Source organism: Bos grunniens, chromosome 2, assembly GCF_055505025.1.
Source record: "Bos grunniens cultivar Pamir isolate PY7600 chromosome 2, Bosgru_T2T1.0, whole genome shotgun sequence".
Classification (NCBI taxonomy): domain Eukaryota; kingdom Metazoa; phylum Chordata; class Mammalia; order Artiodactyla; family Bovidae; genus Bos; species Bos grunniens.
This window is the reverse complement of record NC_141166.1, coordinates 13,200,402-13,225,465: the sequence shown is the minus strand read 5'-3', so window position 1 is coordinate 13,225,465 and position 25,064 is coordinate 13,200,402.

Sequence of the window (25,064 nt, the reverse complement as noted above, 5' to 3'; positions counted from 1 at the left end):
ATGGAGGTACCCACTCATTCCTAGCTTCCCAGGGCACAGATGGGTCAGTCAGCAGTTTGCATGCCCCAGTTCAGAACTGGCCCAGCCCAGCTTGGCTGCCTACCCATCGTGTGAACTGGACAATGTTTGTCACCTCCTTGAGCCTCAGTTTTCCCATCTGTGAAGTGGGCTTATGCAGGTGCCTGCCCCCAGGGCTCTTGGGAAGAGTGAAGGCAGTGATACAAAGCAAGTGCCTAGCATGTGGGGAGCCTCCAAGCCTCTCCTCTGTGTGTCAGGAGATGTCCAGCTGCTCCTCCTCCCATCTGAGCTAGCTCCTCCCCCTCTCCAGCCCCCTGCCCTCCGCCCACTGCCCCTGCCAGAGCATGGCCCCCTCCATCTCTCTGAGCTGTTCCAGCAGCCTCAGGTCTCCTGCCTCAGCCTCCAAACTCCAGGATGTCTCCAGAGATGTTTTCTCATTTGCAGACCTCATCATCTCACTCCTGGTTCAATGGTTTTCCTGGTGGCTCCTGTCACCATCAACTACCAAATAGAGTCCAAACCCTTAGCCTACAGCCAGAGCAGCTCAAGAACAACCAGGAGAGAGGGGCCTGGGGCAGCACTTGATGACAGGGAGGTAAGAACACTTCTTGCATTTCACAAATCGGTAAAAATAGTCAAGTTTGCTGAAAAGCTTTTATTTACTCTTCATGTAAAGATTTAGAAGACAGTGAATATCTGCTGACACCAATGTCAATGACACCGATGACAATGATGAAGACAATGATTTATATTTGGGGTGACTTTGGAAAGGATGTGGATGTGCTCATCCAGAAAGTATTTGTTGAGTACCGAATATGTGCCAGGCACTGCTCTCACAGACTGAAGGTGGCTAGAGGCTCCTAGGCCACCTGCCGAGGCTGCTGCTGCCTGCCACTCAGCTCCTCCATGGTCCAACCCCACCACCTCTACAGGCGCATCTTCCCCACCCCCACCTCATGCTATATTCTCTCCTGAATCTCTTCTCACATGGGTGCCACAGCATCATTGCAGAGTTAATAGAACTGTAAACCCTACTTGGAAGAGATATTAGATCACTACCTCCATTTACCCCCTGCCATCAAGCCAGCCTGGAGGCAGCTTGGAGTTTACTCTCCACACTTTGCATAGACCCCCAAGAGACCCCAGACTCCCAGGGTGCTTCAGTTTCTATTAAATACCCAAGTCCTTTATGAGAGCTGATCGATGCCACCATAGGTCACACTGGGGACCACTGTATGGAAGGGGAGAAAGACACAGGGATGCACCCTAAGGATGCAGGATATTGGTGTTTTCACAGAGGGACTTCACCCCAGATGGGGGCTCCTGGAGGGGAGACCAGGGAACAATTCCCAGGACATGCACTTGATTTGGCCCTGAACTGAGAGTGCATTTTCCCCAGTGGAAGCAATGCAAGGCAGTGGAGGCTGCCTGGCTAGAGGACACAGTAGGTGAATCGCTGAAGCTCAGGTCAGGAATGCAGGCAACAGAGTGAGCTGACCAACGTGGCCCCCGATGGTCAGTGCAGGTGACACCTCATCCCCAGATCCTGCTGGTCCCACTCCAGAGGGTACCGGGATGACAGAAGGGTTTAGGCCACAGAGCACACCTTCTGGGGTGCCAGGAGCCAGGGTTTGGTGACACCAGTGATCTGCGTGGGGACAACACCCAAAGGCAGCAGTTAGGATGACAGTGGATGTGGGGCCAGGGCAGTCTCTGAGCCCAGACAGAAGTGGTCTCAACCCTGGCTCTAGTCCCCTCTGTGCACCCCAGTTTCCCATCTGTAAGTTGGGGTTCAGGCCCACCTTGCAGGATTCCTGGGGCATCGCTGACAAACCAGCAAAGCACCCAGAACTCAGAGCGGGCGTCCACTGTGACTGTTGTTTGAGGCTGGCAACAGGCAGAGCCTCTTGGGGAGTGAGGGGGTGAGAATTATCAACCAGAGAGGTGATAATTGAAATCTCAGGTGTGAAAGAGGCCCCCCGGGGGACAGAGTGGGAAGAGAAGAGATGAAAGGGTGGCAGCTCCAACAGGAGCCCTGGAATCCCTGGCTGGATTCTGCCCACGGCCTCCTCTGAAGTCACAAAGAAAAACTGGACTATGGCTGCAGCAGTTGACACAGAGAAGAATCTTCTCACCAAGAAGGATACATACGTGTGGAGGCTAGGAAGGTGAGCACAGACCCAACTCCCTCACTCACTCTCCGTATGACGCTGAGCAAGTGACTTGTTCTCTCTAACACTCAATTTCCTCATCTTTCAAAAGAAGACAACTGCTGTTGACAACACATCCTGTGGGGTTGCTGTGAGGATTAAATGCGATAATGCATGCAAAGTTTGGTGCTCAGTACAAACCAGTGGAAGTTGTAGTCTTGATGCTGGTGGTGATGGTAGTGGAGATGATGCTGGTGGAAATAGTGAATGCAATGGTGGGATGATGATGCAGGTGGTAGCAGTGATGGAGGTGGTGATGGTGATGGAGGTTGTGATGATGGAAATGGTGATGATGATGGAGGTGGTGGTGGTGATGGAGGTGATGGTGATGGAGGTGATGATGATGATGGAGGTGGTGGTGATGGAGTTTGTGATGATGGAAATGGTGATGATGATGGAGGTGGTGGTGGTGATGGAGGTGATGGTGATGGAGGTGATGATGATGATGGAGGTGGTGGTGATGGAGGTGATGGTGATGGAGGTGATGATGATGATGGAAATGGTTATGATGATAGAGGTGGTGATGATGACAGAGGTGGTAGTGGTGATGGAGGTGGTGGTGATGGAGGTGATGGTGATGGAGGTGATGGTGATGGAGGTGATGATGATGATGGAGGTGGTGGTGGTGATGGAGGTGGTGGTGGTGATGGAGGTGGTGGTGATGGAGGTGATGGTGATGGAGGTGATGGTGATGGAGGTGGTGGTGGTGATGGAGGTGGTGATGATGATGGAAATGGTTATGATGATAGAGGTGGTGATGATGACAGAGGTGGTAGTGGTGATGGAGGTGGTGGTGATGGAGGTGATGGTGATGGAGGTGATGATGATGATGGAGGTGGTGGTGGTGATGGAGGTGGTGGTGATGGAGGTGATGGTGATGGAGGTGATGGTGATGGAGGTGATGGTGATGGAAGTGGTGATGATGATGGAGGTGGTGGTGGTGATGGAGGTGGTGATGGTGATGGAAATGGTTATGATGATAGAGGTGGTGATGATGACAGAGGTGGTAGTGGTGATGGAGGTGATGGTGATGGAGGTTGTAGTGGTGATGGAGGTGATGGTGATGGAGGTGATGGAGGTGATGGTGATGGAAGTGGTCATGATGATGGAGGTGGTGGTGGTGATGGAGGTGGTGATGGTGATGGAGGTGGTGGTGGTGATGGAGGTGATGATGATGGTGAAGATGGAGCTGGTGGTGATGATGGTGGTAATGATCATTGTCTGCTTCATTATGGCCCCATGGAGGGTGGGATCAAACCCATATACAAAAGTGGTTTGGATGTTGAATCTGAACCAATGACATAATACACGCACACACATCAGGATGTATGCAAAGATTTACTATTCACATAACGAGGTCTTCTGAAGACGGAAGGGCATGCACCCAACTTGTTCATTTGGTTTGAGCCAAGGGAGGGACTCCGGCTTTTATTGTCATTAGCGATAAGGCCAGGGTGAGCGTTCCTATATATGGAATATGGTTTGCTTGTTTTTTTGCTGAAATTCTTCCAGCGCCAGGAAAGGGAGCATGGGCTTTCTTATCAATTTGTCCAGATAAGGGATGAAAAGGGGAAACGATAACATGTGACCTGAAATACCTGTCAGTGGCCCAACATCAAAAGTGGAGTCAAGCTCTTCATTACAATGGAGGTCATGATAACAATGTTTATGATGATGGTGATGAAGGCAGATCCTGCCACCAGGACCTCCCTGGCTCCTTCTTCCATTTTGGCCAGAGATGCCCTCATGGTCCACCCTCCTATCCACTCCCATACCCAGGATTGGATGCACAAACCATTTTCTCCATCCCTGGGCCATTGATATTCATTGAGTGAACATTCTTAGCTAAGAGCTGTGGAGGATCCAAATTGTGAAATGTGGAGGGAAACACAGATTTGTTTCTCAAATCTCAGAGACTAAAACTGGGGTGGGGGAGGGATGTGGAAATAGAAGCTCTAGGGAGGCTGAGGACAACATAGATGTCAGTCTGCTTTACCCTGAGGAGAGAAACCACATGGATGATCTGGACAAACCCCAGGCCTTCTCAGGCCATTGAGGGAGGTGGGAGCAAGGAAAGAAAGCCCTTGACTCCTTGAAGATGACTTCAAGGAAGTGGCCATGTTCTTGCAGCTACTGTCAAAGCTTTGATCCCAAGCAAGGTGGCAAACACAAATTGCAAGGCCCATGGGAGCCAGACTACTGAATTTCCCAGTAGTCATGTATGGATGTGGGAGTTGGACCATAAAGAAGGCTGAGCGCTGAGGAATTGATGCTTTTGAACTGTGGTGTTGGAGAAGACTCTTGAGGGTCCCTTGGACAGCAAGGAGATCAAACCAGTCCATCCTAAAGCAAATCAGTCCTGAATATTCATTGGAAGGACTGATGCTGAAGCTGAAGCTCCAATACTTTGGCCACCTGATGCGAAGAACTGACTCATTTGAAAAGACCCTGATGCTGGGAAAGATTGAAGGTGGGAGGAGAAGGGGATGACAGAGGATGAGATGATTGGATGGCATCACCAACTCGATGGACATGAGTTTGAGTAAACTCTGGGAGATGGTGATGGACAAACAAGCCTGGTGTGCTGCAGTCCATGGGGTCACAAAGAGTCGGACAAGACTGAGCGACTGACCAACAACATGGGGGCCAGGTCTTGAATCTTCATGCGTACATCGGCCTCTTCAAGGTGACAGTTACTTCTCTGTTTCAGATGAGCAACCTGAGGCTCAGAGGTGAAACGTGGCCTGCCCAAATTTGTCCCTGATCAGCCTGAAGCCACAGCCAGCACTGTTCTCTGAAGCACACTGATGCTACACAAAAAGGGCAGATTTTGGTTTTTATCTCATAGAATCTAGTCATTTATCAACTGTAGAACCATCAATGGAGGAACTAGTGAGAAGTTGGGTGTGGGGCTCTGTGTTGAGCAGAACCCACTGGAACATGATTATTCTCACTTTCGCCTCTGAGCAGCCTCAAAACATGGCATGTGTGCATGTATGCTAAGTCACTTCAATCATCTCTGACTCTGAGACCCTATGGACTGTAGCCCGTCAGGCTCCTTTGTCCATGGGATTCTCCAGGCTGGAAACTGGAGTGGGTTGCCATGCCCTCCTCCAGGGGATCTTCCCAACCCAGGGATCAAATCTGCATCTCCTGTGTCTCCTGCACTGCAGGCATTCTTTACCACTGAGCCTCCGGGGAAGCTGCCTCAAAACATGGCAATATACATAAAAATTTCAAACCTCTGTGCATCAAAGACCCAATTAACAGAGTGTAAAGGCAATCCATGGAATGGGAGGAAATATTTGCAAATCATATACCAATAAGGGGTTAATATCCAAAATCTATAAAGAACTCCTACAGCTCAACATCACAACAACAGATTCTAAAATAGTAGAAGGGCTTGAGTGGACATTTCTTTAAAGATATGCAAATGGCCAGTAAGAACTTGAAAAGATACTCAACATGACTAATCATTAGGGGAAAAGTGAAAACCACAGTGAGAAACCTATCAGGATGGCCACAATCAAAAAAAAAAAAAAAGGAAAAGAAAATAACAAATGTTGGTGAGGATATGAAGAAATCAGAACCTTTATGCACTGTTAGTGGGAATGTAAAATGGTGCAGCTGCTATGGAAAACAGTATGATGATTCCTCAAAAGATTAAAAATTAGATTAACATAGGATCCAGCAATTCCACTTCTAGGCATGTACCCAAATTAATTGAAAGCAAGGTCTTGAAGATACATTCATACACCTATGTTCATAGCAGCATTCTTCACAGCAGCCCCAAAACGAAAGCAACCTTAGGGCCCACAGACAGACGAATGGTTAAACAAAACATAGTATTTGCAGGTCTGGTGGCTCCGATGGTAAAGAATGTGCCTGCAGTGCTGGAGACCAGGTTTGATCCCTGGGGAAGGAAGTGGCAACCCACTCTAGTATTCTTGCCTGGAGAATTCCATGGACAGAGGAGCCTGACTTGCTACAGTCCATAGAGCTGCAAAGAGTCGGACATGACTGAGCAGCTGACACTTTCCCTTGTCATAGCTATAATACAATGGAATATTATTCAACCCAAACAGGAAAGAAATTTTGACTTGTGCCCTAACATGAAAGAACTTTGACAATATTAACCTAAGTGAAATAAGCTAGTCGCAAAAGGACAAGTACTGTATGATCTCACTTTTGTGAGATACCTCTGGTTGCCAGGGGTTGGGGTCTGGGGGAGGATGGGGAGTTACTGTTTAATGGGTCAGAGTTCTGTTTTGCAAGATTAATAGAATTCTGGGGGTGGATGGTTATGATGGCTGCACAACAGTGTGAATGAACACAATGCCACAGAACTGTACACTTCAAAAAAGTTAAGACAGTAACTTCTGTGGGATTTGTGTTTTCCACAATTGATAATTTTTTAGTGGCGATAGATCCATAGAAAGTCCTAAAGCCTCTAGACCACATGACAATGAGGAGGACACAACACTGGACCCACACAGGCTCGTCAAACCCTCAGACACCCCAGCCTCCTATGCTGCAGCTTTCATTCGTTCCCTGGATAAGAAAACTAAAGCTCAGAGAGGCTGAGTGACCACCCCAAGGTTGCACAGTGGGTCGGAAGCAGAATCAGGCTTATGCCTTGTATGTTCTGATTCCACACGCAGGCCCCCAGCCACTGTCCTGAGTTGCTTCTAGAAAACATGTACCAAGAGTTGTATTTACATCGACACTCATGACTCCTGGACCAAGACCCAGAGGTCTCCATGCTAGTTGTCCTGGCCTGGCATTTGAGGCCACTTGCCCACAATTCTCTGCACACTCCCAGCATCCTTCACTCCAGTTGGCCCCCGGCAGCATGGACCCCTCATCCTCTCTCCATTTCCTGCCCAGACCTTGTTTTACATCTGGGGCTTCTTCTCCAACTGTCACATGCTGAACTTCCTTCAACACACCTTCTGTGACCCCATAGCTGCCTGTCACCCTCCTGTGGGAAGACAGGGGCTGTGGGCTTCCAGTCAAGACCCCATGGTGCTCTCAGCAGCCATTGGCACACTGAGGGCAAGCACTCAGGAGCGGCCATAGCTGCCAGGTTCCTGGGAGGAGGCCGCCATCTTGCAAGGAACACTAACTCTTTCTCGGCCACTGTCTTTCCAGACAGCAACCTCCACATGGATGACCTTGATCTGACAAAGAGGGCCTTCCCCAGTGTCTTCCTCTCTCCCCAAAATGTGGTAAAGAGAGACTGACCTTGGGGTTAAGGTCTCACCGCTACCATTTCCAGCAGGTGAGATCCCAGGCAATCAAGCACCCTCTCTGAGCCTCAGTTTTCTCATCTGCAAAATGGAAACAGAAGTAACAATTTCACAGTGTGTGTAGCCAATGAGAACAGAATTGCAAAAGTAAAGCCATTGACTCCTAGGAAGGGCTCGGTAAATGTTCCCAGTAAATTCTCCCTTCTTTCCTGTCTGTGAACTGGAAAGAGTGTGAGTTGACATCACAAAGCCCTGGCCTTGCATCTGCGGTCCACCCCTTACCAGTTGTGTGATCTCGGACAAGTGACTTGATTTTTCTGAACTTATTCCCTCTTCTGTTATAACGAACCAGCAGTGAGGGCCCCCTCACGGATTGGTTTCAGTTGAAGTCAATGACTCAGTGAAGAACAGGAGCTCGACACTCGCCAGCTGGTCCTTTCCCACCGCTCCCAGCTCTTTCCTTGGCACAGGCCAGTTGGATCCACACCAAGTACACCACCACATTGATCCCACTTGGCCTTTTCTTCTGGGCCTGCCCTCCTGGCTACTCTGAGTGGATTTCACAGCAGAAATGACTGTTTTACAGAAATGGACTCTGATGCAGTCTGGAAACCATGATTCAGAGAACACAGGGAGCAGCTGCCAAGACAAGCGTGTGCGGGAACAGTGTCTCTGGGGAAGCCTCCCTGTCCCTGGGCCCCGATGTCCCGATGGGGCCCCTGCAGCAGGGACCCTGTCAAGGGGTCGTCTCCTGGTGCTGGGTTCCCTCCAGGCAAGAGGACTCAGCCAGACCTGCACTCCAGGTCCAGCTCCTCGGGGCAGTCCCCTCCCCCACTCCTGGGTCAAGCTGCCTTCCCTTCCAAATGGTGATACTAAGGGCAGGTCCCTCCTCCCCAGGCTGTAGTGAAAAGTAGATGGCTCAGCTCACAGAAAATGCTCTGGGCCCAGCACCCCTAGCTACTGGATAACGGTACCAGTTAATATTAATTATATCCAGCATCCCCCCACCCATTATGTGGTGATTATGGGTCATCCCTTATACACTCCGAGCCTCTTTTTAACAGTCTGTAAAATAGGCATGAAAAATCTTACCCTACAAGATAATGGGAACTTAAATCCCTTGTACAGAGCCTGGGATGTAGTAGATGCTCAACATACACGCGGTCTCTCATCCGCCTTCTTCCCCTCTCCCTGTGGATGCAGCTTAAGCCCAGTTATCCAAGTCCAGTGAATGGCCTTTGACACCGCCCAGTCCCAGGTCTGGATCCAGGTCTGTCCACCTGTCTGGATCTTTCTTCCGGGACCACACCTAGGGAAAAGCTCAGCTCCTTCTCTCCTCCCAAACACCCCCACACACCAAGCATTTTGAATTTATTGGCGTTAGAGATTTGTGGGGCTGGAGAGAGGGATGCAGACTTACTGGCTTGGTTCTCCTTCTTGCTCCCTCATTTCTCAGGAGGAAGCAGGGCTTGTTTCGTGCAGAGCAGTTTCACCTGCAGCCTCCCAGTAACCTTCCCACCAGCTGGTTCTGAGCCCTCGGGATGTTAGTTTTTGGTACATGTGGGCATCTTCCAGATAAACACTTGAGTCTCCCCATGAAGAGCTGTGATGATCAAAAATGTATTCCTCATGTTCCAGAAGTATTATCATCACTGTTTTACAGATGAAGTAGTGGAGGCTCAGAGAAGTTGAGTGCCTTGGCCATAGGCACACAGTGAGGGAAGAATTTTGGCAGCAGTAGCACCATCTAGGGTGTGGCACTTGGGCCCTTGGGTTCCGTTCAGACAGGCCTTGGTCTGGCCCCAGCTCCACCACTGACCAGTTGTCACGGTGCCCATGTCACAGGCTTCTCTGAGGTGAATAAGATGACACATCTCAGGTGCTCGCCAAGTCCAGGCACACAGTAGGTGCTCAAGTAAATGCGGCCACTGTCGTTCTCACGGATGAGCTCACTGTACCTGTAGAACCGTCCCTGTCTCGGGTTCTACCCGTGTCCCGTCCTGTCTCTGTTCCGTTTCGGTTCCATCTCTTCTTCCAAAACCACTCAAAAGTTCCCTCCCTGAGGTGACTTCCCTGACCCGCCTCACTTGACTCTTGCCTGGCAGCCCCACGGAGATGGAGAATAAGATGTGGACTTGGTCCTGGGCTCAAACCCCTGTCTTCTTTCAGTAGTAGTGGAGTGATGCAGGTCTCTTGACAAGCCTCAGTTTCCACATCTGCACGTCAGGAGCAGCTCTCTGTCTTTTCCAGGCTTGTTATAAAGATCAAATGAAGCAGCAGTGTGCAAACTGCTTCACAAATGGTGAACGTTCACGCCAGTGCTTGAAGACTGGCTCGTCATCTCCACCTGTCTTCCCTCGCTCGTTGTCCCCTCAGCAACCTGGAGTGTGATTTATGTTTTCCTTCTACATTTCATGATCTCCTTCCATGCAGAAAACTGTGGCACTAAGAACAGATCAGACAGCAGGAGCAGTGGAATGAGCTTGCCATGTGGAACCATACGGGCCAGCCTGCTGGATAGAACGCAGACCCCAGGCCCCACAAAAAATAGAGGGGTAACACTGGGATCTGCCAAAGCCAAGCCTCTTGGTACCAGTGTTGGTATTATTAGTACCTCCACGCACAGCTTTGGCATGATGGAATTTCAGGCATCAAGGCAGCCAGTGGGACAGCTATGTCCTGGCACTGCCTCAACCCCATCCACCAAGCCCGTCAAAGTTGCCCGAAGAACAGCATATTTTTAGTTAAGATTCTGAGCCCAGGAGGGAAGCAGGAAATGATTCATTCTCTCACTCAGCCAATGTACACAAAGGCACATTATTAATATTTACTCGGGGGTTTCTCCAAGGACCCCAAACAGCAAATCACGGTGAGAGAAGGGAACGGAAGATGAGGTTTGCCAGGCTTTCTGGGTGCCTACAGATGGAGTGAAAAAAAAACCCTGCTAAACATTTTGCATGGCAAGGGTGCTACCAGTGTCAGGGCTGGGAGGGGCCTGGCAGCTCGTTCTGTTCACCCCAGAGAGAGTAGGGACCCACCCACGGTGACCCAGCCAGGTCATGACAGAGGAAGAAATAGAATCTGGGAATGTGGAGGGACGGAAAGGGCATGGGACTGTGAGCCTCAGGGACCCCATCTGTAAAATGAAAAGATGAATGCTACCCGCATAGGTCTGTAGGAAGAGAAGATTTACCCACTGCACCTGGCCAAGAGCAGATGCTCCACAAAAGGCACCAATGGTGAGCAGTGGTGAGGAGGGGGTTCAATGCCAGTCCCTGTTCCCACTGCCCAGTGTGCCTCGCAATAGCCTCAGGTGCCTCTCTCAGTAGAGGGTCAGGTTTCCCAGGCTGGGCTGGGCTGATGAAACCCAGGTTGCGAAAGGATCATTTACTTGGCACACAATTCCATTCACAATCTCCTCTCCCCAGGGCAAGAGAGCAGGACTCTAAACCCTCTTTTGCCCCAGAAGCCTATCCCTGGCCCCTTCTCAGGCTCAGCACCCCCTCCCCCACCCTTCTGTGGCCCTTTCTCTGTCACTGCCATGAGGAATGAGGTCCAGCTGTCATTTTCTACACGGCAGACACCTGCTGACAGCTTCTGTCGCTTGGCGGCTGTAATTGCTGCTCCCTCTCTCCCCTGTATTCCCCTCCTCTGCACAGACTCCCTTCTGCCTCTGCCAGGGAGTTTATTAAATAGTTTATTAAATCTCTCTGCCTTTGCTTGCAAACTGTCTCTTTCAGAGATGAAAAATACTGAGACCTAAAGAGGCAAGATGAACCTCCTGAAAGCCACACAGCTAGAAAAGGACTGAGCTGGGAGTTTGTGAGTTTGTAACTCTGACTCTCCTGGCTCCTTTGTGACTTCCCCCAGGAAGTGAGGGGATATGACAGAGGACAGATGTATATTATGGAGAACAGAGGATCAGAGGAGGGATCCAAGCTGGTGTAGGGGCAAAACGGAACTTCAGAGGTAGGTGGGGACCTCGGGGTCATTAAGCTCATTTCCTCGTTCAACAAATGCTGATTAAACACATAGCACCTGGAAGAGGTCCTGAAGATGCAACTGTGATTCACAGTCCCTGTCCTGGATGGAATCCAGGTCTCCCACATTGCAGGCAGACGCTTTACCCTCTGAGTCACCAGGGAAGCCCCCAGGAGAAGAGACAGACAAGTAAATACCCATGGTGTGCTGTGGTAGGTGAAGACTGTGGGTATGCATCAAAGAGATACTTTATCTGGGCTTAGCAATCAAGGAAGGCTTCCTGGAGGAGGCAGTGTCTAATTTGAAACCTGAAATGCATAGAATGTAGTTCCAGCACCTTGCCTTTTTGGAGTGAAGAGCTTTGTGGAATTGGTGGACAAAAACCAGGCTGGTATTGACACCAGCATCAGCCCAGAGCAGTCAGATCTCCTAGAACTGGATTTGAGTCATATTGCCAACTTCCACATTGCTCTACAGTGCCATCAGTACAATTCTTAATAGTTTGGCCTCTCCTCATAAAGCGTGTGTGTGTGTGGCGGGGATTGGAGGGGGTGGAGGGGTGGGGTTGTTTACAGATAAATGCACATAAATTTCAAGGATTGAAAGGTGTTTGTGGCTGACTTGGTTGAGGCTGTGTAAAGTTCTGGGTTGTGGATGATGCTAAGAGCAGACAAGAAACCCTGTGAACAAGGAAACAGAAAGGGACGCAGGCAGATCCTGGTCCTCAGGTTCTTCCTGAACCCCTCTGGTCTCCCCCAAGTCGGCATTCAAGATAATGAAGGGGGTCTGTACATGACATTCTCCTTTCACTGGGTACCTGAACAGATTCTGCCACCTGTGACTCAAGAGGCCTTGATTCTGGACATGAATAGGAGCTGCCGGGTGGTCAGAGGGGTGCAGAGCCAGGCAGCCAGCTGACTTCAGGAGGAAGAGCTCTGCCTGGCAGCGCTGAGCCCCCGGGGAGCCCTTCACACCTGTGGGGCTGCGGTGCCCTGCTCAGCGCTCTCTCTCCTAGCCCATCTCTTCCCTGCTTTGTTTTCTCCCTCCATGTCTCTCCCTGCCTTTTCTCCCACACTCAGCCCTTCACCGGATCATTCATCATCCCACAGGCAGGGTCTGTGCCTGTTCAGCCCCCAGGCTGGCCATGAAGGGAACACCCCCAGTGGGGGCGAGGCTATGTTCCTGTCCTTGGGGAGCACCCAGTCTGGCTGGAAAAATGGATGAGTCCATCATGACCCAGAGCAGTCCGTGCTGAGATGGGGGGAGAGGCTGTATGGGATGGGGAGCACGGAGAGGACGCTGACCCTGGACCAAAGTCAGGGAGGACCTCTGGGAGGAGGTGGTGCCCATGCTGAGACCTGGAGGAGAAGTGGGAAGCCGGAGCGGGGGTGGGTAGATGGGGGAAAAGGTTGTACCTGAAGCAGCAAATTGGCACCTGCCGAGGTCTGGCAGAGAGGGCGAGCTGGGAGCCTTGTAAGTGGCAGGCAGAGCCGAGATGGCTGCGGCTGCGGTGAGGGTGGGAAGGTGGGAAAAGACAGGACTGGACTCTTCTGGGATCAGATCACAGAGGATGGGGCTGGGCTGTGCAGGCTGGGTTTCACCCTGAGGGTCCTGGGAGCCACGCAGGGATGGGGGAGGGTGTCAGGGAGGACGTGACCGCTCTGTAGACATTGGTGTCGGGGACAGATTCCAAGAGGATCCGGCTTCTCCAAGCCCTGGGTGGGAAGAAGCCTCCTTCCCCTCCTCCTCCCCTTTCCGCCCTAGCACTTTCTCTCCTCCCTCTTCTGATCCCCCAGCTTCTCTCTCTCTGTCCTCTCCTCCAGTCCTTTCTATCCCCCTTCTCCTCGTTCTCTGTTCTCTGCCTTTCCTCCTTTCTCCATCACTCTTTCCTCATCCCTTCAGACGCTCCCGACGTGTTCCCTCCAGACGCTCCTGACCTCCAGGCACAGGGCTGCAGCTTGGCTGAGTTCCCCTTGCGAGGATCGGCAGCGCCACCTTCAGGTCAGAGCCGGGACCGCCGCGGGGTCTCCCACACGAGGAAGACGCGGGTCCTTCTCGGCCTCCTGCAGAAGACACGGAGGTGTCCGCCCACCTGGCCCAGTCCCAGTGCCTCCTTCTGCCGCCCGCAGCCTCGGGTCTGGCTGCTCTGGGTCGACCCTGGCATCAATACCAGCCCCGCCTCTGTCTCCCCTAACAACCCTAATTACCAGGCAAGCTCTTCTCCCAAAGACCAGACGACAGAACTAATGTGCTTAATAGCAGAATTCCTTCCCTTTCACAGCCCGAGCCCCGGAGTGCCGCCAGCCTGAGGAGGCCAGTGTTCTCTGCTGTCCTGGGAGGGAGGGCCCCACAGGGGCTAGCATGCCCATATTGCAGATGGGGAACTCGAGGCTCGCACAGGGTGAGTGGAGGTGAGTCACTGGGGACCCAGGAAAACCTGGCGCTCTGCACTTCTTTCCTTGTTCAGTAATCACTCATGGACACCCAGGCTGTGCCAAGTGGAGTTCCGGGACCAGGGGCGCAGAGATGGAAAGACAGCGGAGGAAGTCCCCGCCCTGGGGAATATAAGGAACGGTGCCGGTGCTGGGGGACTGGAGGTAGGACCTGGAATGTGTCAGTTACTGCCGGAGTCCAGAGAAGGTGCTGGCCACACAGGCGGATTCTGCGAAGAGGGGAGGGGATCTCTGATCTGGCTTCACAGGGCAGGTGGCATCTGAGCTGATTCATCCAGGTAGAGTCAGAGTGTGCCTGGAAAAGATGATGGAAGGGCCTTCCAGGAAAGGGAACAGCATATCAAAGGCATGGAGGCCAGAAAATATGGGAGAAAGGGAATTCTGTGTGATTGAAAAGGTGGGAGGGGGATTAGGTTGGAGGGGAGGGCCACACCAGGAAGAGCTTTTGGGATCTCCTTCAGTAGGCTTCCCTGGTGGCTCAGACGGTAAAAGCATCTGCCTGCAATGCGGGAGACCGGGGTTTGCTTCCTGGGTCGGGAAGATCCCCTGGAGAAGGAAATGACAATCCACTCCAGCACTCTTGCCTGGAAAATCCCATGGACGGAGGAGCCTGATAGGTTACAGTCCATGGGGTCCCAAAGAGTCAGACACGACTGAGCGATTTCACTTTCACTTTCAGTAGGCATTAGGGAAACAGGTTATAACAGCAGTAATGGTTCTCTAGTAGCCACAGCGGACACTAACTGGGGGCTTCCATTTGATGAGGCACATTCTGAACCTTAGACCTTCCTTTTACTAGCTCTAGGTGGGTATGGTTCTTGCCATCTCTGTTTTGTAGAGGGAAGCAGGCACAGAGAGATTGTCACCTGCCCCTGATCACTCAGCTCATAAGCAGAGATTTGACCCCAGCATCCTGGCTCCAGAGCCTGTGCCCTCAACAAGGACACTAATAAGGGAGGTGGGGGTGGGGGTGGGGTGGGAGTGGATCCCAGAGCTCTTTAGGAGACAGCCCCTCTGGCCTGAGCTGCTGATTAGAAGAGGAAGCCCAGATGATGTCTTAGTCTGATGGTGGCATTCAGATGTACTCATTCTGAGAACAAATACCTACTTCATGCCAGCCTGGACTTGGTCTCTGCCCTCAGGAAATGCATTTCAATAGGGATGATGAGCCCTAAACATGAACATATGACTGAAGACGATGATTTCAGTGACCCATACGGGGAGGAAAACTGAACAGGGAGAGGGACGCCTCCTTAGGACCAACCTCCCGGGGTAGACCTTGCAGCCGCTCCCCTCCAAGGATCTCCCCCACCCCCACTGCAAGGGGGTGGGACACTGATGGCCCACCTCTAGAAAATGCCCCCAAAGACTCTTTGCTGCTTTCTGGGTCACTTTCTCTCCCCATGCCTTGGTGTCCCGCCATCCCCCTTGGGGACATACCAGAGTAATGGGCCCAAAATAGCAAAGGTTTTAGCTTCCCCTGCCCACCTCAAGGGCCAGGGGTGGGGAGGGACAGCTCAGACCTGTGGAAACAGCATTGACCTCTCTCTTTGAGAGGAAGTAAGGAAAAGAAATTCCCCACCACATGATGTTTGGTTTTGAATAACCCCTTGTGACACCTATAAAATATTAGACACAGAGAATCTTAGAGCAATAGGGTCTTAGATCCTCAGACTTAGCATCAAATTATAGACTCTAAGGCTCTTAGAATCATGGAATGTTAGAGCACCTTAGATTCACCTTAAATTATAGATTTTTAGAATTAGAACACAAGATTTTAAAAATCGTAGAAGCCTAGGATTTTAAGAGTTTGGTGTTGCAGGAAACTTGAAGGTCATCTCCTAGCTCCATCCTTCACCAGCCGATGTCTTTGGCTTTGAGTTCATCTCTCTGGGCTTCAGTTTCCTTTTTGTTTTAAACAACTGCATAATAATAGTTTGTACCTAACGTGGTTGCTAAGAGGGTTCAATGAGTTGGCTGTGAGCAGGGCCACAAGCATGAGCAGCCTGGGGGACAAGCATGGGTGGTCTGTAAGCTGTACTAAATACTCTTGCAACTAATCTATTTCCCTTGCGATACAGGTTAACCAGCCTCTCATGCCTCTGCCACCGAGCTTCTGTGTAGGAAGCCATCTAGGCTAGAAATAAGCACTCCCGGAGGAAGCAGCCTTTCTCCTCCTGCATAGCACCGCTTCCTTTGGTGCCTCTCAAGCCTGCTGTCCCCTGGTACAGCAGGCTTCTTTTGTTTCAGCGCTCTCCTCTAGTGCTGGAGACCCCCTCCTCAAAGCCGTCACAGGCACAGGAATCAGAGAGCCCCCCAGCTCAGCCTCTTCTCCCAGACAGCCCTGGTGGAGGTGGTGCAATTTGTCTGCCATCCTCCCCCCAACCTACTGCCCTTTTCTTCCTTTCTGGAACTGAATGATGGAGAAGATGATGCAAGGACGCAGAGGCTCAAGAAGGAAAAGAACTCCTGTGCCCGAGTCCCCCCACCCCACCCCCACTCCACTCCTTGTAGCAGGTTCAATGAAAGGTCCCTGTGTCTCAGACCCGTCAGGTTCTGCCAGGCCTGTTTCTCTGCACGTACCCTTCCCCCTGCCCAGGAACGCCCTCCTCTCTCCCGGCTAACCCATCACCCTGCCCGCCACACGCCCGCTCCTCTGTGAAGTCTCAGCTCTCCCCCACCCCCACTCCCCTGCACCCACCTACTCCAACCATTGTTCTCTAAAGACCTTTTCAGTCCCAGATCTTCTTTCTTTGAGAAGCTCCTTCCTCCATCAGTTCATAGGTATTGCAATCGGATCTGACATTAAATCCATGTATATGTAACTGTGGAAGAGCCAAGTGGAGCAGAAAGTGACTCTTGGACAACGTAACATTTTGTAGACATTTAATTAAGCATATATCAGCTTTCTGCTGCATTTATGTTGTGGCTTTCTGTTTGTATTTAAATCCCCTGACTCTCTTCAGGCCTTAAACATTTTCATAGACCCTTGGAGTTCTGCAGCCCTGGCACTGTGGGTAGAGTTGAGAGGCACGGCTGATGGAGAGACACTCCCCTCCCAGCACCCTCCTCACCCAGGCAGAACCAGATCCTACACAGTACATGGTAATGCGGTGGTTATCTGCGTGTCATAGTCCCCACTGGGCAAGCCAAGGGTCACACAGTGTCATTTCCAGATGCCACATGCTCAGCTCAGAGTCAGGCACAGAAGGATCAGTAAGCTTGTTGGGGGAGAGTAAGCAGGCAGGGACTTTCCCGGTGGTCCCGTCATTGAGAATCTGTTCCATCCCTGACCTGGGAACTAAGATCCTATTCACCATGGAGCAATTGAGCCTGTGTGCTGCAGCGAAGGACCTTGCATGATGCAACTAAGGCCTATATAGCCAAATAAATACATAATAAATTAATATTTTTTAAAAAAAGAAGTAATCAGACAAAGTAGAGCAAGCCTGCAGGAAGCAGCAGACATACATGTCTGGATTTTGTGAGTTCAGAACATGAGGGTGGACTCAGACCCTTCCCCCTCACTGTCTACCACCTTGGAGGGCAGGGATTTCTTTCCCAAGAAAGAAAGAGGGAGACCAAGCGTTTCCTTCTCTATGGAGATATTACCAGAACGCAATGTTCCTGAGATCCTATTGTGATCCAGCTGTGGGTGAGCATCACTGACTCGTCACCCTTGTGCTGGTCTCTACACATCACATCTTGAGCAGAAACCTGGAGTGGGGCCCAAACTGATGACACCCCTCTCCCAGCAGTCAGGATGGTGTGGAGGGGAGAGCATGGGCAGCAGATAGGACCACTCTGGACAGTCTCCCTGGCCCTCTGCTGGGAGATGGACATTCCAACAGCAGCTTGGCTTGTTAGACCTAGGTTTGGAAGTCCCGAGATCACATTATGGTCACATTATGGTCACATCAGGATACCTTCTGACCCCCGAGGGGGTGACATACTCTACTGTCACACCTCCCCATCCCCCACCAGCTCATGTCAAAAAGCCCACCAGACCCTTCCTGACCACCCCACTTAAAGAGCCCCTTCCTTCCTCTGAGGGACTCACAGAGGGACCGGCTAAGGTTCAGTGAAGACTCACAGCTCACGGGAATCTCATGAGAAGAAAAAAGATGAGTGTGTGCTGAGCACCTGCTGTGTCCCATGACTGATGGTCAGAGCCACCACTGTGACCTTATCTGAACATCACAGCAGTCCTCTGAGGGAGGAGGTTATCATGTTTGACCTTTTACAATGGAAGAAGTTTAAAACCAGGGGAATGGCTTGCCTTGTCTAAGGTCAAGTCTTGAACAGAGTGTAAGTGAATGAGCCAGCCCCAGCCCTCTGTCCGCTGCCCTGGAGATGGAGGTTTGGGATCCTTGGCCTTGGAGGTCGCAGCTGATGCTACCTGCTGATGGTGTGGGTTAGACTGTCCCGAGAGAATGTGAAGGAGATCACATCATTGTAGAGGAGCTCAACGATAAACATGAGTGTGCTATGAAGATGGGTTGAGAGACCAGCAAAGCGGTTTGAGAATAATCCATCAGAGACTGGGAGGAGAACTAAGAAAGAAAGTGATGCAAAGAGAGGGGAGTGGAATAAAGAATCAAGGAGCGGGTGCCAAGGACAGAGAAAACAAATTTGTGGTTACCAAAGGGAAAAGAGGGAGCAGATAAATTAGGAGTGCTGGATTAACATATGCACACTACTACATATAAAACAGATAATCAATGAGGGCCTACTGTACAGCATGGAGAATTCTACTCAATACTCTGTAATAACCCATATGGGTAAGAATCTTAAAAAGAACATACACATATATATATATGTAACTGAATCACTTCACTGTACACCTAAAACTAACACATATTCCAATACAAATTTGTAGTCCACCCAATTAAAGAGAAAAGAAGAATCAGGTGGTAGACAGTGGTCAGTAACAATGATGGTAGTCAGCAGTGACCAGTGGGCAGCAGTGATAGTCAACCTGGGCATTCGTGGTCAGTGATGGTCAGTGTTCAGTGCTGGATGACAAAAGTGAAGGGTGATCTGTGTGGTCCAGTGGTCACCAGCAGGCGGTGGTCCAGCCAGGGCAGCACTGAGAAGTGCCCCTTGGATGTCACCACCGAGAGATCCCCTGTAACCTGTGTGAGAGCAGCTGCGGAAGGCCTGTGGGTGGGGCCGGGAGTGGGGGGTGGGAGGCGAGAGGGAAGCAGAGAGCCTGGTGATAACCGGGATGAGGACGGGACCAGAGGAGGTGAAACTCATGCCGAGAGTGAAGGAGACTGTTGTTTCTATTGTCACCTGCCAAGTGGGTGGCCTGAGGATAGCAGTGACAGTCTGGGACAGTTTGCAGGGTTGGGCAGAAGAGGAGATGAGGGAGAAGTAAAATGATGCTGGAGCAGCTCATGGGACACCCCACCCCACTCCAGCCCTAATGTGATCGGTTGGTTTAAATCAAGTGAAGCAGAGGAACCTGGTGGAAAGGACATGGGGTCAGGCGTCAAGGCAGCGTGGCTGGAGTCTGGTTTACAAGGCTTGAGAGCTGGGTGACCTTGCTAACTCTCCCTGGGCCTCACTTTTCTCCGCTGTAAAATGGGACCCAGAACACCCACCCACGCTTACTCACAGAGAGTTCTAACTCAGCACAATGCCCATGGTAAAGTCTTCACCAACCCAGGCCCTGGAATCGCTGTCACCTCCTGGATGAGATGACCTTGGGCAGGAGGCCTCAACATGGGGACATTAATTGTGTCTGCTTCGTGCCATTGTTCCAAAAGAGGCAATGCCTGCATCGCGCTTAGCGTGGCACCGTGTGAAACACGTGCTCCACAATGACGAAGAGCTGCAGCTGCGGCGAAACAAGCAACTTGTGGGCTTGTGGGTGGACTCTTCTGCCATCTTCCTCTTCCCAGGGTCTGGGGCCTCTGTGGGTGAAGGCTCAGACTGACCTCAGTATGCTGGGGTCTTGGAGGTAGAACGGAACCTGGAGGTGAGCTCTCTATGCCAACTTTTTCATGGAAAGATAGAAAATCAGGGTCAGAGAGGGTTGAACCTAAGGTCACACAGAGTGATGGTTGAGCCAGGGTCAAGGACTTGGGACGACCTGACTCCAGGAGCAGTTTCCTGTGTGCGCTGGTGTCAGCATTTGGGGGCTCATTACCCTTCAAAGTGGGCCAAACCAACGTAAGAAATAGCTGTTGGAAGCGGGACATCATGCAGTATGAAATCAAGTGGGCCTTAGGAAGAGCTACTACAAACAAAGCTAATGGAGGTGACAGAATTCCCGCTGAGCTGTTTAAAATCCTAAAAGATGATATCGTTAAAGTGCTGCACTTAATATGCCAGCAAATTTGGAAAACTCAGCAGTGGTCACAGGACTGGAAAAAGTCAGTTTTCATCCCAATGCCAAAGAAGGTCATTGCCAAAGAATGTACAGACTACCATACAATTGTGTTCATTTCACATGCTAACAAGGCTATGCTTAAAATCCTTCAAGCTAGGCTTTGACAGTTCATGAACTGAGAACTTCCAGATGTACAAGCTGGGTTTTGAAGAGGCAGAGGAATCAGAGATCAAATTGCCAACATTCACTGGATCAGGGGGAAAGCAAGAGAATTCCAGAAAAACATCTACTCCGGCTTCATTGAGTACACTAAAGCCTTTGTCTGTGTGGACCACAGCAAACTGTAGAAAATTCTTAAAGAGATGGGACTACCAAACCGCCTTACCTGTCTCCTGAGAAACTTGTGTGCTGGACAAGAAGCAAGAGTTAGAACCAGACATGGAACAACTGGCTGGTTCAAAATTGGTAAAGTAGTACGACAAGGCTGTATGTTGTCGCCCTGTTTATTTAATATATGCAGAGGACATCATGTGAAATACCAGGTTGGATGAATCACAAGCTGGAATCAAGATCGCTAGGAGAAATGTTAATGACCTCAGATATGCAGCTGTTATTTTGCCTTTGTTGTTGTGCTAAGTCGTGACTTACTCTTGCAACCCCATGGACTATAGCACATCAAGCTCCCCAGTGATTCAATGAATATTGGCAATTTGATCTCTGGTTCCTCTGCCTTTTTTAAATCCAGCTTGTACATCTGGAAGTTCATGGTCCATGTACTGCTGAACCCTAGCTTAAAGGATTTTGAGCATCACCTAGCTATTATGGAAAATAAGTACAATTGGATGGTAGTTTGAACATTCTTTGGTATTGCCCTTCTTTGGCATTGGGATGAACACTGATCTTTTTCAGTCCTGTGGTCACTGCTGAGTTTTTCAAATTTGCTGACATAGTGAGTGCAGCACTTTAACAGCATCATCTTTTAGGATTTTAAATAGCTCAGCTGGAATTCTGTCACCTTTACGAGCTTTGTTTGTAGTGATGTTTCCTAAGGCCCACTTGACTTCGTACTCCAGGATGTCTGGCTCTAGGTGAGTGACCACACCATTGTGGTTATCCAGGTCATTAAAACCATTTTTGTATAGTTTTTCTGTTTATTTTTGCCACCTCTTCTTAATCCTGCCTGCTTCTGTTAAGTCCTTACTATTTCTGTCCTTTATTGTGCTCATCCTTGCATGAAATGTTCCTTTGTTACCTCCAGTTTTCCTGAAGAGAGCTCTGCTTCTGCTGCTAAGTCGCTTCAGTTGTGTCCAACTCTGTGCGACCCCATAGATGGCAGCCCACCAGGCTCCCCTGTCCCTGGGATTCTCCAGGCAAGAACACTGGAGTGGGTTGCTATTTCCTTCTCCAATGCATGAAAGTGAAAAGTGAAAGTGAAGTCACTCAGCTGTGCTGACTCTTCAGCGACCCCATGGACTGCAGCCCACCAGGCTCCTCCATCCATGGGATTTTCCAGGCAAGAGTACTGGAGTGGGGTGCCATTGCCTTCTAGTCTTTCTCATTCTACTGTTTTCCTCTATTTCTTTGTGTTGTTCATTTTAGAAGGCCTTCTTATCTCTCCTTGATATTCTCTGGAACTCTGCATTCAGTTGGGTATATCTTTCCCTTTCTCATAAAGTGAAGAGTAACTAAAGAGCCTCTTGATGAGGGTGAAATAAGATAGTGAAAAAGCTGGCTTGAAACTTGAAACATGATAAAAATGAAGATCATGGCACCTGGCCCATCACTTCATGGCAAATATAAGGGGGAAAAGTGGAAGCAATGACAGATTTTATTTTCTTGGGCTCCAAAATCACTGTGGACAGTGACTATAGCCATGAAATCAAAAGACACTTGTTCCTTGGAAGGAAAGCTATCACAAACCTAGACAGAATATTAAAAAGCAGAGCCATCACTTTGCTGACAAGGGTCCACATAGTCAAAGCTATGGTTTTTCCAGTAGTCATGTATGGATGTGAGAGTTGGACCATAAAGAAGGCCGAGCACTGAAGAATTGATGCTTTTTTGAATTGTGGTGCTTGAGAAGATTCTTGAGAGTCCCTTGGACAGCAAGGAGATCAAACCAGTTAATCCTAAAGGAAATCCACCCTGAACATGCATTGGAAGGACAGATGCTGAAGCTGAAGCTCCAATAACTTGGACCACCTGATGTGAAGAGCTGACTGACTCCTTGGAAAAGACCCTGATGCTGGGAAAGATTGAAGGCAAAAGGAGAATGGGGTGGCAGAGGATGAGATGGTTAGATGGCACCACCAACTCAATGGACATGAATTTGAGCAAACTCCAATTTGAGCAGAGAGTTGGACACAACTTAGCAACCAAACAACAACAACTGCATGGTTGCTGTCCATGAAACTCTGGTCTGAGCACTTTATATGTCATCATTTGTTTCGTCCTCTCCAAGCTTCAGTGGAGCGGATACCATTATTGTCTGTCTCCCCTTCAGTCAGTTCAGTTGCTCAGTCATGTCCGACTCTTTGGGACTCCATGGACTGCAGTATTCCAGGCTTCCCAGTCCATCACCAACTCCCAGAGCTTGCTCTGTCTCTCCTTACAGACGGGCAACTGAGGCTCAGAGAGGTGAAAAGACCAGACAAACAGCACATGTGGGATACATGGCAGAGCCACGATTCCACCCCAGGCAGTTTGGTCCTAGAGCCCATGAACCACACCTATTGTGTGCCCTGAGCAGAGGGAGAATGAGGGAGGGGGTGGGAGGGCCTGGGGAGAAGCTCCACCCCCTCCACGCCTGGAGGGGATCCAGGTGGCACCTGCGACAGCACATAATATGTATTCAGTTGTGTGGATGACCTGACCCTCTGTGTCTGTCAGGAAGCATGCCTTCTCCCTGAGCAAAAGGGAGTCGGGGGTGGGAGGTGGGGGTGGCAGGGGCAAATCACTCCACTGGACTGAGCTGGTACGGTGTGGGCAGAGGGGAAGAACAGCATCAGCCAGACCCATGCTGGACCCCAGCATCACCAAGTCTGATCTGTGCAAACAGGGACAAAATTCTTCCCTCCCATGAGCCTCGCTTTCTGCAGCTTCACGATGCAGACGGACATGGTGGTGGTGCTGTGGGATTCAAAGGAACTAAGCGAGAAGAGGAAACTGATGCTGAGGGTTAAGGAGCGTGCCCTCAGCTTGCCTCGCTGGTGACCTCTGAAGCCAGGACTTAGGCCTCGCTGCCCTCCCCTCCAGTCCTCACTCCTCCACTGACCGGGGCTAGGGGCAGCGAGTTTTCCTTCGAAGCCTCAGTTTCCTCATCTGAGGAACAAGGATAGTGATACACTCTTACAGGTCTTCAAGCAAGTCTTGCAATCTTCTGCTTCAATTGCCTGGGACCTGGTAACATCCACATCCATGACCCAGTAGTTAAGGTGGTGACGACGATGAAGATGATGATGTCAATGATAACAGAGGTTGAATCAAGCAGAATTAACAGGGTCACAGAGAATCAGACACAACTGAGCAACTGAACTGAACTGAACTGAACAGGGAGAAGAGAGTTGATTAAGGGAAGACTGTCCCCACTAGGGAAGGATGGGCTGATTATGGATGCCTACCTGCTCCTCACCACCTGCCAAGCCAGAGAGGCTCCACAAAGCTTCTGAGGGTGACTCAAGGGGTGGGGGGCCCACTGCCTCTCTGGATATCAGCCATCGTCCTTCCTACCACGGGAGATTTGTCAGTCGTCACAGGCAAAGGAGGGACGTGTGGTTCTGCCCTTCTCTTGGGGCTGGGGCTGGAATGGGCAGGATGGGAGAGATGCTGGCAGGAGGATGCCAGGTGGGGTTCTGCCTCTCTGCTTGATAGTGGGCGACCCCACAGCAGTCCTGCCCTGAGGCCAGGCTCTTTTCTTGATCTAATTAGCCTCACTGAGAATTAAACTCCACAGCCCTGAAGGGAGCATGTCCCCTGTGAGCATCCCAGAACTAATACTGATTAAATATGAAATGATCTTTTGTTCAGGGCCAGAGTCATGGGAGGCACAAACCAGGGATGGGAGCTGTAATTACTAGTTCCGATTATGCCGTGCATTTTTTTTAATAGAATAGAAAAGAACTAGGACTAGGGTTAGGACTAGGACTAGGAATAAAAATAAAATGAAATAGAATTGCATAGCATAGAAATGAAACCATCCTTCCCATCCCATAAGTAAAAGCAAAGAACAACATTCCGGATTACTTCCGCTTTAAAGAACGTGAGCTTTTTTGTTTCTCATTCCTTTCCCATTCTTATGGTTGTACTTTTCACCCAAGTGATTTTCAGTGCACCTACTATGTGCTAGGTGTGAACCAGCTGCATCAGACCAGGTACATGCTCTCTTGAGTCTCACAGTCAGGAAGGGACATGGCCTTCAAGAAAAAGTCCCAACGGATATTCAATCAAGGCCTGGGATGGGGCCAAGCAAATCCTCCTTAGGAGGCAATGTGGAAGGATAATAAGGGGGACTAATCAGATGGGGTCTCAGGAGCTGATACTTAAGTGGCGACTGAGGACCTTTGCTTTCCTCATCTCCTCTGCTGGAAATGCTCTTCCTCAAACATCCATGTGGCTCTCTCCTTCACCTTCTCCAAGTCTTTGGGAAAATGTCAGCTTTTCAACGAGTTCTTCTTCAACTGCAAGCCCTGAGGGTCCCATGCTCCCTTTCTTCTGGATTTGTCTCCTTTGCACTTGTCACCAGACTATACAAGAGAGCCATTTGATCGAGATGGTTACAGGACATCCTCCCCATTAGAAGAGAAGCTTCCGGAGGCCA